The sequence below is a fragment of the Nerophis ophidion genome, linkage group LG02, assembly GCF_033978795.1.
Source record: "Nerophis ophidion isolate RoL-2023_Sa linkage group LG02, RoL_Noph_v1.0, whole genome shotgun sequence".
Taxonomy (NCBI): Eukaryota; Metazoa; Chordata; class Actinopteri; order Syngnathiformes; family Syngnathidae; genus Nerophis; species Nerophis ophidion.
This window is the reverse complement of record NC_084612.1, coordinates 12,573,012-12,590,156: the sequence shown is the minus strand read 5'-3', so window position 1 is coordinate 12,590,156 and position 17,145 is coordinate 12,573,012. Positions and strand designations below refer to the sequence as shown.

At 40.6% G+C, this 17,145-nt stretch overlaps 1 protein-coding gene and 1 long non-coding RNA gene across 8 annotated transcripts in view; one reads left to right on the top strand and one right to left on the bottom strand.

The window, feature by feature from the left end:
* The window catches only part of celf6 (CUGBP Elav-like family member 6), a 481,286-nt gene that overhangs the window by 38,755 nt on the left and 425,386 nt on the right, over positions 1-17,145 (top strand). The gene's annotated exons all lie outside the window — the stretch shown is intronic.
* Positions 7,928-10,727, bottom strand: LOC133536776 (uncharacterized). The gene is made up of 3 exons (XR_009802542.1): positions 10,628-10,727; positions 8,637-8,760; positions 7,928-8,562 (listed from the first exon to the last, which is right to left on the bottom strand). It is a non-coding gene; the product is annotated as an uncharacterized LOC133536776 (long non-coding RNA).

The window sequence follows — 17,145 nt, the reverse complement described above, 5'->3', positions numbered from 1 at the left end:
TCTTCGAACTTTCAGAAAGACAATTTTAGTGAAAAAATACAACCTTACAAATGATTTTAGTATTCTTAAACACATATACCTTTTAAATTCCTTCCTCTTCTTTCCTGATAAATTAAATCAATGTTAACGTATGTTTTTATTGTAAATAATAATACATATATTTTAATTTAATTCTTCATTTTAGTTTCTGTTTTTTCAACGAAGAATATTTGTGAAATATTTCTTCAACCTTATTATGACTAAAGTTAAAAAAAAACATTATGGCAAATCTGTAGAATCAACTTTAAATTGTATTTCAAAGTCTTTTGAATTTATTTTAAATTTTTTGTTCTGGAAAATCTAGAAGAAATAATGATTTGTCTTTGTTAGAAATATAGCTTGGTCCAATTTGTTATATATTCTATCAAAGTGCAGATTGGATTTTAACCTATTTAAAACATGTCATCAAAATTCTAAAATTAATCTTAATCAGGAAAATTTACTAATTATGTTTCATAAATTCTTTTTTTTTAAGTTTTTTCAAAAAGATTCTAATTAGCTAGTTTTTCTCGATTTTTTTCAGTTGAATTTTGAATTTTAAAGGGCCAAAATTGAAGATAAACTGTTTAAAAATATATATATTTTTTTATGTGTGTTTTCTCTTTTAAACCATTCAATTAAGTGTGTTTTCATCATTTATTCTCTATAAAAAAAAATAAAAAAACTTCCGTAAAAGGAATAAAAATGTACGACGGAATGACAGACAGAAATACCCATTTTTATATACATATAGATTTATTTATTTATTAAAGGTAAATTGAGCAAATTGGCTATATCTGACAATTTATTTAAGTGTGTATCAAACTGGTAGCCCTTCGCATTAATCAGTACCCAAGAAGTAGCTCTTGGTTTCAATAGGGTTGGTGACCCCTGCTATAAACAATGTCAAATACAAGATGAGCTTCCAAAAATGATAACATTTCCTTTGCACAACATATTATAAATACACCTTGTACACAACATAAACACTGTTCAATTATATACACAGTGTGAAATATTCTTGTACACGTGTTAGTTAAACCTTTGTTCCAAATATGTACTGCATACAAACAACAAACTAAATGTGGGATAGAAACAATAATGAAAGTTTAACATTAATCATAGTATTAACTACTGTGTTGATTCAAGAGTGATGTATTTTTCCAAGACATTGGTCTTAAAGTGTTTTTTAAATGTTTTCTCAATATGCAGTAGCACTCATTCAGTGTACAGTATGTACAAGTCCTCACCTTCTTGTACCATCTGACTGTACCAATGATTGCTGACTTTCCAGGCACTGTGATGCCGTCATTGGGCAGTCTTCATGTCAATCACTAACAGATTGGTTGCAACGTCTTTTGTTGTGTCAGACCAGTCGTCCTCTCAGGGAATAAAAGTCACCGGTCAATCCAAAGTTCTTTCGGATGACATATACGTTGAGTAAGAAAGACCATCAAGACAGAAAATAAATACTATCAAGTTTTACTAAAGCTATAGGAGACCAGTCTTGCAGTGTGTTAATAGCAACATCTTGAAGCGGTTTTGATTGATTTTAATTGAAACTTTTATTAGTAGATTGCACAGTACAGTACATGTTCCGTACAATTGATCACTAAATGTTAACACCTCAATAAGTTTTTCAACTTGTTTAAGTCGGGGTCCACGTTTATCAATTCATGGTAATTCACGGTCTCAACTCAAACGACAAAACAGAACAAAAACCGCCCACACCCCGCCCAGAAAGGAATACAGCCTCATTGTTGTAATACACATAAGGTAAAAAAGGGAGTACATCATACTCCTAACATTCCAGCGCTTTCAAGGTGAAACACAGTTTATTAGCGAATAAAAGTGCACACATGGAGAAATACTAGCTGCTTTAATCATGACTAGTGCAAGTATATGCATTCTCCACACTCTCTATTATATTTGATTAAAAAAAAATAAATAAATAAAAGTTTATTTTTGTTCCTAATGTAATAAGATTAACTTTCCCTAAAGTAGGTATTTGAGCCCAAATACTGATTTTTTTTTTTTTATTGCCCCCGACATTCTACAACAATCATATTCTCTCATTTGCATTGCCATCTGGCCATAAAGACGGCAAGGAAGTGTAACTAATGTTTGCAGTTGCCGCACTGAAATGTTATTTACAAGTGTTTGCCAAACAGCCTCCTGACATTGGAGGAGCTAATCTTCAAATGAATGTTGCTCCCTCCTCGCCGGGGGCCACGCCACTTTTCTCCTCTCGGGCCAATTAACTGCTAGTGTTTGCATGTAACAAGCATGCTAATTGGATGCGAGTGAAGCCCAAAAGCCAATTATAATGTCGCACGCAAAAAAAAAAAGAAAGAAAAAAAAAAAAACGACAGTTACTTTTTTGTCTTTCTTCCAACTCCCGTCCTGCATAATTATATCGGTTCTTCTTACACTCGTTCTTCACTCTGTGTAATCACATATGTAAAGTTTCTGACAGAGAGGTAGGGAACGCACCTGGCTGTTGTGTTGACGGAGAAGCCATCAAATGAGCACACTGAAAGAAGGCTGGGTGGGGGGGTATATGTCCCAAATCTTGTGCTTTTTCGCCAACCATGGCAAATTCTGCGGATTGACTCGTGTGCGTCATAGAAAAATGGGGTCAGGAGGAGATTGTGTGTCATACCACTGTCACTATAAGCATGTGCACAGCCTGCATACCGGGTATTATGCGCACATTTGCATACTTGCGAGACTTACTGCACTTTTGTGACGGAGCGTTGAACTCAAAACGCTCGTATCTCAAATCAATGTCAATTAATTGAAATCCAATTACACTAAAACGGCCCAATTTTTAACATACCTTTTGATAAAAAGAAAAACTAACTTTTACATGGAAAATATTGTATAAAAACAATGAAATAGAATGCATAACAACAAGGGAAGCCCGGTAGGACAGGGGTTAGTGCATGTACCTCACAATACGAAGGTCCTGAGTAGTCCTGAGTTCAATCCCGGGCTTGGGATCTTTCTGTGTGGAGCTTGCACGTTCTCCCCGTGACTGCGTGGGTTCCCTCCGGGTACTCCGGCTTCCTCCCACCTCCAAAGACATGCACCTAAATTGGCCCTAGTGAATGTGAGTGTGAATGTTGTCTGTCTATCTGTGTTGGCCCTGTGATGAGGTGGCGACTTGTCCAGGGTGTACTCGGCCTTCCGCGCGAATGCAGCTGAGAAATGGCTCCAACACCCCCCGCGACCCCAAAAGGGACAAGTGGTAGAAAATGGATGGATGGCATTCCTAAGAACTTGCAGTAGTTTTATGAAGAAATGTAATAATAATGTACAAACCCCGTTTCCATATGAGTTGGGAAATTGTGTTAGATGTAAATATAAACGAAATACAATGATATGCAAATCATTTTCAACCCAAATTCAATTGAATATGCTACAAAGACAACAGATTTGAAGTTAAAACTGAAAAACATTTTTCTTTTTTTGCAAATCAATCAATCAATCAATGTTTACTTATATAGCCCTAAATCACTAGTGTCTCAAAGGGCTGCACAGACCACCACGACATCCTCGGTTGGCCCACATAAGGGCAAGGAAAACTCACACCCAGTGGGACATCGGTGACAATAATGACCCAGTGGGACGTCGGTGACAATGATGACTATGAGAACCTTAAGAGAACGAAATCAATGGATGTCGAGCGGGTCTAACATGATACTGTGAAAGTTCAATCCACAATAGATCCAACACAGTCGCGAGAGTCCAGTCCAAAGCGGATCCAACAGCGGAGCCAGCAGGAAACCATCCCAAGTGGAGGCGGATCAGCAGCGCAGAGATGTCCCCAGCCGATACACGGGCGAGCAGTACATGGCCACCGGATCGGACCGGACCCCCTCCACAAGGGAGAGTGGGACATAGAAGAAAAAGAAAAGAAACGGCAGATCAACTGGTCTAAAAAGGGAGTTCCCTCCGGGTACTCCTGCTTCCTCCCACCTCCAAAGACATGCACCTAAATTGGCCCTAGTGTGTGAATGTGAGTGTGAATAATCATTAACTTTAGCATTCAATGCCAGCAACACGTGACAAAGAAGTTAGGAAAGGAGGCAATAAATACTGATAAAGTTTAGGAATGCTCATTAAACACTTATTTGGAACATCCCACAGGTGTGCAGGCTAATTGGGAACAGGTGGGTGCCATGGTTGGGTATAAAAGCAGCTTCCATGAAATGCTAAGTAATTCACGAACAAGGATGGTGTGAGGGTCACTTTGTAAGCAAAGTGTCGAACAGTTTTAGAACAACATTTCTCAACAGTACGTAAAAGTGGTCGGTTTGCTGAACTACGGCATGCTACTTTTGAAGAGCTTGTATGTCAACAAGACAGCGTCAGAAGCACAGCAAGGTCAATGCAGGAAGAAACTTTTTACGAATGAAGGCAATAAGCAGCACCGCACTTAAAATGAATTTCATATTAAATTGGAAGAGGCAACATCACAAAGCAAACAGCATGTAAGCTAAGTATACACACACACATACAGTACTACTAGTACTTGTACCACTACTAGGGACGGCGTGGCGCAGTGGGAGAGTGGCCGTGCGCAACCCGGGGGTCACTGGTTCAAATCCCACCTAGAACCAACCTCGTCACGTCCGTTGTGTCCTGAGCAAGACACTTCACCCTTGCTCCTGATGGGTGCTGGTTGGCGCCTTGCATGGCAGCTCCCTCCATCTGTGTGTGAATGGGTAAATGTGGAAGTAGTGTCAAAGCGCTTTGAGTACCTTGAAGGTAGAAAAGCGCTATCCAAGTACAACCCATTTATCATTTATTTACTAGGAGGGAATAATGAACAAGAAATCAATGACTGAGGTGACAAGCTTGCAATCCTGTGGACAAAGAGACTACAGCCATGGAAGCATATCACAATCCAGTGAAGAGATTCAACAGGACACTGTTACTGCCGCTGCTGAGCCAACTGACACACCTGGGGTAAAACGCGTGCTCTTGCTGACGTCCCATGTTACTTGGCAACAGGCAACGCTTTTTAAAGGTACACACCAAAAACACAATCTGCTCTCATGAAACGGCTCTCAACTGCAATATGCCAGATATTTGAAGTAAACATGTCTAGGGAAACACATCTTCTTACTGATATCGGCTATTTACTCAATAGTGTTTGGTTTAATGGTGGACCAATCAGCATCCTTTAGAGGGCGTGGCTCAGCTGTGACATAAGCACAAGGGGACTAAAAGCATTTTAAAAGCAGCAGCCTTCAACAAAATGATCATTAATGAGGCCCTCGGGAGCGGTTTTATCTGAACAGGATGTGTACAGTATGTGTCAATCGACTGACTTTCTTCAGTGACACAGTAGCGGTGTCAGATTACTCGTCAATCGGCTTCCAGGTGTATGTTTTACACTGAGCGCCTTAGCCGGACATCACAGTGCATTTATGCAACCTTTACGAGGACTAATTGTGTCCTGTTGCAGATCAATTTGTCCTCAGTGTCACATTATTCCACCCACAGAGCCCCTAAGCAGTGGCAATTAGGCTACAAAAGGTCCAATCTAAATAAAAAATGCTGGGTCTCTGGACGAAAGAAGTCTCCTAAAGCTCCCCATGCTCTCCTCATCATCAATTAGGTCTGTATCACTTTCTGCTACTTGCAAGGAAATTATAATCGCATATTGTTTTTGCTATCCCCGCGAGATGAAGGCATTCTACTGCTACAGTGCAAGGCCACCCCGCCAATTCGAGGGCCAATGGAATCACAATCGAGGGACGCGTTGGGCATTGTCCTCAGTTATGTGGCCGATGGCCCTCCTTATTATGCGGGAATTAATTGTCTTCCATCTGATGGGATTTTTCCAACCTTGGAGAGTGTTAAATGGTATTCCTGGCAGGCAGTCGGGTGGGCGGACATACTGGGGAAATGTTTTCTTTTTAACGACAAAACAGTTGATTTTTAGAGGCAGCCCGTAAATGTGGCCGGCCAGAAGTAGGGGCACATACAGGGGGGGATAGATAGCGGTTTTACAGGCCTCAGTGCATTAGAACTCTGAGGACAGAGACCAGATAGAGACTTTTGGGGTTTTTTAAATGGTAAAACGGACAAGAAAACCATTATTTCCTCCGAGGTAGTGTGAAGTGAAGTGAATTATATTTATATAGCGTTTTCTCCACTGACTCAAAGAGCTTTACATAGTGAAACCCAATATCTAAGTTACATCTAAACGAGTGTGGGTGGCATTGAGAGCAGGTGGGTAAAGTGTCTTGCCCAAGGACACAACGGTAGTGACTAGGATGGCGAAAGCGGGAATCGAACCTGGAACCCTCAAGTTGCTAGCCCGGCCCCTCTACTAACTGAGCTATACCGCCCCAGGTAGCAATTATAACATGCAAAACACTGATAAAACTTGATGGAAAATTGAAGGATTCAATCTACTGGACTGTAATGACCCGTACATAATACGACCCACTCTTTTTTTCAATCATATTTATGTCATCATATTTCTTTATTTTAGTTTATGACAACTTCCATCCATCCATTTTCTACTGCTTATTCCCAATCGGGCGGAAGGCGGGGTACACCCTGGACAAGTCTCAACCTCATCACAGGGCCAACACAGATAGACAGACAACATTCAGACTCACATTCCCACACTAGGGCCAATTTAGTGTTGCCAATCAACCTATCCCCAGGTGCATGTCTTTGGAAGTGGGAGGAAGCAGGAGTACCCGGAAGGAACCCACGCAGTCACGGGGTGGACATGCAAATTCCACACAGAAAGATCCCGATCCCGGCATTGAACACATGACTACTCAAGACCTTCGTATTGTGAGGCAGTCGCACTAACCCCTGTTCCACCGTGCTGCCCTTTATGACAACTTAACTGATCATAATTATGTTAAAACTTTCATCAAGTCTTCAACCTGTACCTGTTCAGTGGCCTTGTGGTTAGCGTGTCCGCCCCAAGTTCATACCAAAGACTATAAAAATGGGACCTATTGCCTCCCTAGTTGGCACTCAGCTTTAAAGGTTGGAATTGGGGGTTTAATTTCCAAAATCATTACCGAGCGTGGCCACCGCTGCTGCTCACTGCTCCTAGGGGGTGAACATGGGGAAGGGTCAAATGCAGAGGATAATTTCACCACAACCTAGTGCATTTGACCATCGTTAGAACTTTAACTTGAACTTAAATTTACTCTGTAATCATGACTGATATAGTCATTGGAAGAGATACTTCTTTCTTTTGTGAGTGAAAGAAAAAAAAAAAGCTCTCACTCACTTGGAAAGTAGTCCATTGGTGGCACTTGTTGGTTTGCATGGAAAATCTTTGAAACCGGGATAATATGAGATGACTGTTTTCAAGGGGGGAAAAACATTATTTTATAATCCCGTCATTAATATATCAAGCGTTTCCATGAAGGAAACGCCAGGGCTTCCCTTTGTTACGGAGTGTGTTTAAAACTTTTATGGATGGAATTTCTAGGCACAGTTAGGGTTTGGTGACTGCAGGATTAGGTCTCTGCTTTTTGCTGATGATGTGGTCCTGCTGGCTTCATCTGGATCGACTGGATCAGTTCGCAGTCGAGTTTGAAGCCACTGGGATGAATAGCAACACTTTCAAGTCTGAGTCTATGATTCTTGCCCGAAAAAGGGTATAGCGTAATCTCCGGTTTGGGGAGGAGATCTTGCCCCAAATAGAGGAGTTCAAGTACATCAGGGTCTTATTCACGAGTGAAGGAAGAGTGGATTGTGAGATCCACAGGCAGATTGGTGCTGTACTCGCATGCATATACAAACAGCGAACCAAATCTATATTTTGTTTCATTTCGTGTTCAATTTTGCAGGGTAAGCAATAAAAAAACAGCCTGTGTATACACAGTTAAATAATATAATTGTTACGACTTGGAGATGCAGAGAAGAAGTTTCCAAAAATGAAAGCTTTTATTTTGAAATAACTGTTTTACCTGCGGTACAAAAATTATCTCACAATAATATAAACAACGCACGGAAAACAATACCGAGGATAAACACGTAACTCAAAAATCACTCCGAAAAAATGAGGAGGAATACTACTATTAAGAAAAAACTAACAAAAAATTGAATAGCAATATGAATTAACAAAAAGCGCTCCAACAGGAGGAAAAACTCTAACGATCAATACAAATACACTATCTATGAATAAACCACAAATCTCTCAATCAATGAGGCAATCAAACGAAATCTGGAATAACAAAAACTACCAATTAGGTCAACGAAGGAAAACTAAGGACGCTCGAAGGAGGCAAAAGTAAACTCAAAATTACAGCAAAAGACTGCTTTGATCAAAAAGGGGAACCAGGAAAAACAGGAGCAAGGCAAGGAGGGAATCAAGGACATGGACTTGGACAAGGACATGAACGCTAGAAGCCACGAAAAACGAGATGATCTGGCAAAGGACGAACGGAGAAGTGAGCTTAAATAGGACGTGGAAGTGATGGGGGACAGGTGGAAACAATCAGGAATCAAGGATGACGTCAGACTGGTGACACAGGAGGAAGGACCCGTTATCTGAAACAAGAGGGTAGCTTTTCAAAATAAAACACATAGATCACTAGACAGAAAAAAAACAAGACTTCGCTCACCGCGATGTTACAATAATTAGCTGTCTATCTGTGTTGGCCCTGTGATGAGGTTGCGACTTGTCCAGGGTGTACGCCAACTTCCACCCGAATCCAGCTGAGCTAGGCTCCAGCACCCCCCGCAACCCTAAAAAGGGACAAACGGTTGGAAATGGATGGATGGATAGTTGGAACATTGAAAACTTGCATTTTCTTAAACATGCCCAGTTATAAAAGTAATACAAACATTCTCATCGCCGTTAGCAGATGGCCACTAAAAAGATAGCGATACCAGTCTGGAGGAGGTGATAGTTGTTCTAAAGTCATGATCCAGTGTGGACGACCACTCTTTGACCTGGATGGAAACCTTCTGTAATCCTTCGCTTGGTCTTAATGGACTGGACTCTCGCAATATCATGAATAATGTGCAATAACTGTATCCACTTGGCATCCATTAGAGCTGGTCACCCAGGAGGGTGGTCTCTTCTCAAAGTTTCGGTGTTTTCCGGATTTGGGTTTTGAGTTTTTCCTTGCCTGGATGTAGGTTCAGACCAGTGAAGTCATTGTGTTTTGTGCAGTCAAGGCGTGGACTTTGGTGCGGTTTGTTTTCCTGTCGTGCAAAGCGACTGGACAAGACATGGCGTGAAGTTAATGACATATTTTATTATTAACTCGAAAATATTACAAAAACAAAGGGTGTAAACAAAAGGGGCTCTTAGCAGAGGTACAAAACTTGGCTATGAAAACAAACACTATTACGATAACGTAACTATGGACATAAAACAAAACTTGCGAACAATGGCATGGATAACGAAAACGTACGTGGAACGAGAAAAGAGCATGGATCATCAGCATGGGACCCAGGATGGACCGCTCGCCTGTGTATCGGTTGGGGACATCTCTACGATGCTGATCCGCCTCCGCTTGGGATGGTTTCCTGTGGCCGGGACTCTCGTTGCTGTCTTGGATCCACTTTGAACTGCACTCTCGCGGCTGTGTTGGAGCCACTATGGATTGAACTTTCACAGTATCATGTTAGACCCGCTTGACATCCATTGCTATCGGTCCCCTAGAGGGGGGTGTTGCCCACATTTGAGGTCCGCTCCAAGGTTTCTCATAGTCATCATTGTCACTGGCGTCCCACTGGGTGTGAGTTTTCCTTGCCCTTATGTGGGTTCTTCCGAGGATGTCGTAGTCGTAGTGGTTTGTACAGTCCTTTGAGACATTTGTGATCTAGGGCTATATAAATAAACATTGATTGACATTGATTGACTGCCTGGCAACTACAGGCTTAAAAGTGACGTGGTGATTGAGAATAGGTTCATGAGTCCAAGTGAATCAGGTGCGTGACATGACAGGTGAAAACTAGTGAGTCGTCATGGTGACAAAAACAAACAAGAGTGCACAATGAGTCCAAAACTAAACAGAACGTGACCGCTAAACATGACAAAGAGTACTAATTATGAATCCAAAATTGTTTTGAATGGAGTATGATTATTTGAGGACTGAGTCTGAATCAAATCATCACCTCGAGAATAGTACTTAAATTTAATTGTGAGTTTTTGTAAGATTCACATCCCTGATATGTCTATTATTTTTACTGTATCATTTGGATACCTTAGGCAGCATTTGCATATTAGCAACCTTTTGCACCGCTATTAAACTGCTATTACGGAGGATTGTGATTGTAAGATAGAAATTCCCAAATGTTTTGTGCCTGAATAAAGACGCAGGGTCACACAATGTTAATTTATGACAAGTTCTTACCCTGCACTTATGAAGCCCGACCTTCTTCCTCCACTAAAAATGACCACAGGGACAAATTAAGACAGGATTAGCGACTAAATCTTTCAAGATGATAAAAAAAAAGAAAAAAACTGGGCCAGACAAGTTTTGACAGGTCAGCAAATATTGCCTGTGTTGTAAAAACGTCTCTAGTAATGAAGCAGAAGCTGGAAGACGAGGAATGAGTCCAGTTTGGGTAATAAGCGTGTTAAAGTAAGTGCTTCCTTTACCTTTCCTACCTGGCCGCCACACGTTTCTTCTCCTCGCTGACAGGTGTGCACGCTCTCCTGCACTAATTTAGCCGCTTCTTTAGCTGTAATGAGGCAGAACTGGTAAATGTGGGAAGGAGTTGTGTGTGGGGGGAGGGGGAGGGGGCATTGTTAACAGTGCTGCTTCACTGAGAGAGCGGCTGACGAATAGTACAGGAATGGAAATAGGGTGTGTGTGGGGGTGGGGGTGGGGGGGGCGCTGTCAACGCTCCAAGGAGAATGCTTCCAGTCTCTTTCTTTTACTTTACTTTACTCAGGCTGGGCCGCTGCTTCCAAGCCAGGCCGCCACCTGGGAGAGTCCACTTCCTGAACCAATTAAAATCAAAGTCGCACAGAGAGAGACGCCAGTTTGACAGACAATACGACACATGCAAAAACCAATAAATGTGTTTCCGAAGCTGTGTCCCCACAGAGAATAATCACCATTTTAAGTGGCTATCGAATATCAAGTCAAGAGTAATGGTAGCATAATCATACCCATAATTGACAAGGAATGTATGTAGACCATGGGTGTCAAACTCTGGCCAGAGGGCCAAATTTGGCCCGCCGTGTAATTTAATTTGGCCCTTGAGGCAATATCAAATTAACATTACAGCCGGCCCGCCGTTATTACACAGCAGCGATGCCGCTGTAACACCGCAATTTCTCACACTTGGCATTCCTCCCGAAGTTTAGTGCCCCTCCCGAGAATCTCCCGGGGCAAGCATTCTGCCGATTTCCACCCGGACAACATGATTGAGGGCGTGCCTTAAAGGCACTGTCTTTAGCATTCTCTATAACCTGTCATCACATCGCATTTCCTCCATACAAACAACGTGCAGGCCCACTCGCATAATATATGCGGCTATTACACACACATAAGTGAATGCAAGGCATACTTGGTCAACAGCCATACAGGTCACACTGAGGGTGGCCGTATAAACAACTTTAACAGTGTTACAAATATGCGCCACACTGTGAACTCACACCAAACAAGAATGACAACCAGATTTCGGGAGAACATCTGCACTGTAACATAACATAAACATGACAGAACAAATACCCAGAACCCCTTGCAACACTAACTTTTTCGGGATGCTACAATATATTTTTATATGTACCTCAGAAGGCTGCAAATAGAAAAGAGGCATTCAATTTGTATTTAAATTTTATTTGTTATGCCATTGATTAGTTTTTAATTAATATTATTATTATTGTTATTATTTGAAAATCAATTTTGCATGTCACTATAAAGTTACTGTATATAAGCCTTGCTCGTTCAATGTTCAATGCAAAACTTGTTTGGGTCCCTATTAAATGGTTAATTATTCAACCTTGGCCCGCGGCTTTGTTGCGTTTTAAATTTTGGCCCATTCTGTATTTGAGTTTGACACCCCTGATGTAGACTGTCCAATGACTACATGAACTTTGACTGTAAAGCAGACCAATGACAGGCAAAAGTATGTACGCACTAGTGTTGTCCTAATACCAATAGATTATTTCACTATTTTTCGATACTTTTCTAAATAAAGGGGACCACAAAATTTGCATCATTGGCTTTATTTGAACAAAAACTCTTAAGGTACATTAAACATATGTTTCTTATTGCAAGTTTGTCCTTAAATAAAATAGTAAACATACAAGACAACTTGTCTTTTAGTAGTAAGTAAACAAACAAAGGCTCCAAATTTAGTCTGCTGACGTATGCAGTAAAGTATTGTCATTTTCCATTCTATTATTTTGTCAACATTATGAGGGACAAACTGTAAACATTAATCTACTCAGTGGCCTAATGGTTAGAGTGTCCGCCCTGAGATCTGTAGGTTGTGAGTTCTAAAAAAATGGGAGCCATAACCTCCCTGCTTGGCACTCAGCATCAAGGGTTGGAATTGGAGGTAAATCACCAAAAATGATTCCCGGGCGTGGCACTGCTGCTGCCCACTGCTCCCCTCACCTCCCAGGGGGTGATTAATGGGGTGGGTCAAATGCAGAAGACACATTTTACCACACCTACTGTGTGTGTGAGAATTATTGGTACTTTAACTTTACTTGTTCATTTACTATTAATATCTGCTTCCTTTGTCTTTTAACATGTTCAATCTACACTTCTGTTAAAATGTAATAATCACTTAATCTTCTGTTTTTTGGATGCTTTACATTAGTTTTGAATGATATCACAAATTTGGGTATCAATCCGATACCAAGTCGTTACAGAATCATACATTGGCTATATTCAAAGTCCTCGTGTGTCCAGGGATGTATTTCCTGAGTTTATAAACATAATGTATATTTAAAAAAATAAATAAATTAAAGAAGATATTGTGATGGCAAAAAATATCGATGTGATCATAGTAGAATCGATTAGATACGCTCCTGTACTTGGTATCATTACAGTGGATGTTCGTTGTAGATCCACCAATGGCCTTTGTTTACATTTTGTCGGGTGAGCTACGGTGTGTAGTGAAGCATGTTTAGCTATTCTTCGTCCTGCAGGGATGATACTTGTAAGAAACTTACTTTATTTGTCGCCATGGATGCGATGATTAGTGATTTAGAAGTAGCTAAAACACTGCCGACTGCGGCTGATATTTAGCCACTTGGTCGCTAACTATGTCTGAAAGTGTTCAAACTTCACCTTTATTGCTATTTCTTAGGCCAAAAATGCGTCCGTTCTCCCTTTTCTGTCCACACACTCTGTCTGCTTGTAAGTACTCAGTGATTGTGCGCTGCCGAACATGCTCGTCTGCTTGTAAACCAGCAATGACACGATGTGACAATGACGGAGACGCGGGGAGGCTGGAGGACTGGTACTTTTCAGAGGCGGTATAGTACCGACCGAATATGATTCATTAGTATCGCGATACTATACTAATACCGATATACCGTACAATTGTAGTACACACACTAAGTGACTGATTGTCTTATGACAATCACTGACAACAGCCCAATGACAGCAGTTTGACCATGCATCGAGGCAGAAGTAGGTACAGATGCTAAATTATTAATCATCATTAGATAATTATATGTAGACTGTCCAACGACTGAATGGACAATGTATGTTGAAGAGTTCCATTTAGCCTACTAATGTGTATTTATAAATGGTTGATTCATATAAGCTAGTAAGGTAAAGTTTTGTACCTGACAAGTTTCGGGCAGAAGTATGTAGAAACATTAAGTGACTGTATGATAAACATATGAGGATTATTATGTAGACTGCCCAACGACTGCATGGACAGTGACTGAAAAGCTGACCGATGACAGCAGTCAGATCATGCACTGGGTAGAAGTATGAACAAACATTAAGTGACTAATTATTATATGATAATCATCCATCCATCCATCCATGTTCTTCCGCTTATCCGAGGTCGGGGCGCGGGGGCAGCAGCCTAAGCAGGGAAGCCCAGACTTCCCTCTCCCCAGCCACTTCGTCTAGCTCTTCCCGGGAGACATAGTCTTCCCAACGTGTCCTGGGTCTTCCCCGTGGCCTTCTACCGGTTGGACGTGCCTTAAACACCTCCCTAGGGAGGCGTTTGGGTGGCATCCTGACCAGATGCCCGAGCCACCTCATCTGGTTCCTCTCGATGTGGAGGAGCAGTGGCTTTACTTTGAGCTCCTCCCGGATTGCAGAGCTTCTCACCCTATCTCTAAGGGAGAGCCCCGCCACCCGGCGGAAGAAACTAATTTCGGCCGCTTGTACCTGTGATCTTATCTTTTCGGTCATGACCCAAAGCTCATGACCATAGGTGAGGATGGGAACGTATATCGACCGGTAAATTGAGAGCTTTGCCTTTCGGCTCAGCTCCTTCTTCACCACAACGGATCGGTACAACATCCGCATTACTGAAGACGCCGCACCGATCCGCCTGTCGATCTCACGATCCACACTTCCCTCACTCGTGAACAAAACTCCTAGGAACTTGAAATCCTCCACTTGGGGCAGGGTCTCCTCCCCAACCCGGAGATGGCACTCCACTCTTTTCCGGGCAAGAACCATGGACTCTGACTTGGAGGTGCTGATTCTTATTCCGGTCGCTTCACAGTCGGCTGCGAACCGATCCAGTGAGAGCTGAAGATCCCGGCCAGATGAAGCCATCAGGACCACATTGTCTGCAAAAAGCAGAGACCTAATCCCGCGGCCACCAAACCGGCACCCCTCAACGCCTTGACTGCGCCTAGAAATTCTGTCCATAAAAGTTTTGAACAGAATCGGTGACAAAGGACAGCCTTGGCGGAGTCCAACCCTCACTGGAAACGTGTCTGACTTACTGCCGGCAATGCGGACCAAGCTCTAACACTGATCCCACAGTATGATAATCATATGGACATTAATATGTAGACTGCCCAACGACTGCAAGGACTATGACTGAAAGGCATATCAATGACAGCAGTCTGATCATGCATGCAGGCAGAATTTTATAACTAATCACATGACTAATCATCATATGATAATTCTATGCAGACCGCCCAACGACTGCATGGACAGAGACTGCAAAGACGGCCAATGAGGGCACAGTCAGGCGATGCAAGAAGAAATATAAATATGAGCCACATGAAGTTGGAATAATACATGCCAACTGACAACTATCCTGAAAAATGCAACTTTGCTTTTCTATTCCACCTTCTTCACTTTCAATTTCCTTCCCTTTCTCATGCTTTGAATTCAACTACTTTCCACTCCATTGCTCTCCTGGTCATTTCTTTTCCATTCCCTTCCAATATTACACTTTCTCTTTTTATTACACTTCTCTTCAGATTTTTCCATCAAATATTTCATCATTTCCACACCTTACCCTTCCTGCCATTTCTGCTCCGCGCTCCTTCCATTTTCTATTTCCTTCCGTTCCTTAATAAAACAATGGTATTTCATCTGATCCTTTTTTTGTTTAGCTCCATCTTTGATTTCTTCAATCTTTTGTTGCTTTTTATTTTCAGCTGTCGTTTTCCAAAAAACGTTCCATCCAACCTCACCCTTTTTGCATCAATTCCTTTCAAACTTAGCCACCATCCTCTTTTGTTTGTTTCCTTTCTTGACCTCCATTGCTTTCCTTTACAATCCATACCCCCCACTTTATTCCTACTCTTCCGTTCTCCTACGCCTTCACTGCCCACTCATTAGTATTTCATTGAATTATTTTTGTTTGATTTCCTTCCACTTCCCTTGCAATTACCATAGTGGAACACATATGAGACGGTATTTTACCCACGAGAAAACGGTCTAGTTCTACACTTGCTTTCCTCCCCACTATTGTTGATCTATTCCCGTTCTTTGACCCATTTTATTTTGCTGTTCCTTAAAGAGGAACTACCCTAATTGTGAAATTTTGTGTTCATAATCATTATGAAAGACATGAAAACGGATGTAATTTTTTTTTAATGCATTTCAACTTGTAAATAATGTAAATAGAAGTCCACTTACAGCAGAGCCAATGGGAGATCCTCTATTCTGCTCATAAAACCCAATAAAAAAAAGAGCCCCAACAAATATTTTCATTTACATTTTGTGATTTGAACATTAACCAAGTATTAGTGATATTGTTATTATAAGCGCTTATTATAGCAGCGCCGTGATCCCATGCTTGTGTGCCTATGTTGTCAGGATCGACTGATCAGGGGCTTCCTCGTTTTTTTGCTCGTCAAACTTTATTCTAGACCAGGGGTCACCAACCTTTTTGAAACCAAGAGCTACTTCTTGGGTACTGATTAATGCAGAGGGCTACCAGTTTGATACACACTTAAATAAATTGCCAGAAATAGCCAATTTGCTCAATTTACCTTTAATAAATACATCTATATATATATATATATATATATATATATATATATATATATATATATATATATATATATATATAAAAATGGGTATTTCTGTCTGTCATTCCGTCGTACATTTTTTTTCCTTTTACGGAAGGTTTTTTGTAGACAATAAATGATGAACAAAACACTTAATTGAACGGTTTAAAAGTGGACAAAACACGAAAAAAAATAAAAATGTAATTTTGAAACATAGTTTATCTTCAATTTCGACTATTTAAAATTCAAAATTCAACCGAAAAAAATTAAGAGAAAAACTAGCTAATTCGAATCTTTTTGAAAAAATAAAAAAAATAACTTATGGAACATCATTAGTAATTTTTCCTGATTAAGATTAATTTTGATGACATGTTTTAAATAGGTTAAAACCCACTTTGTAATAAGATTTAAATTTGATCCTACATATTTTCTAGATTTTTTCTGAATCATTTTTTTTAATTTTAATCATAAGTTTGAAGAAATATTTCACAAATATTCTTCGTTGAAAAAACAGAAGCTAAAATGAAGAATTAAATTAAAATGTAATTATTATTCACAATAAAAAAAACAACTTGAACATTGATTTAAATTGTCAGGAAAGAAGAGGAAGGAATTTAAAAGGTGAAAAGGTATATGTGTTTAAAAATCCTAAAAACCTTTTTAATTGTTGTATTTTTTGTCTAAAATTGTCTTTCTGGAAGTTATAAAAA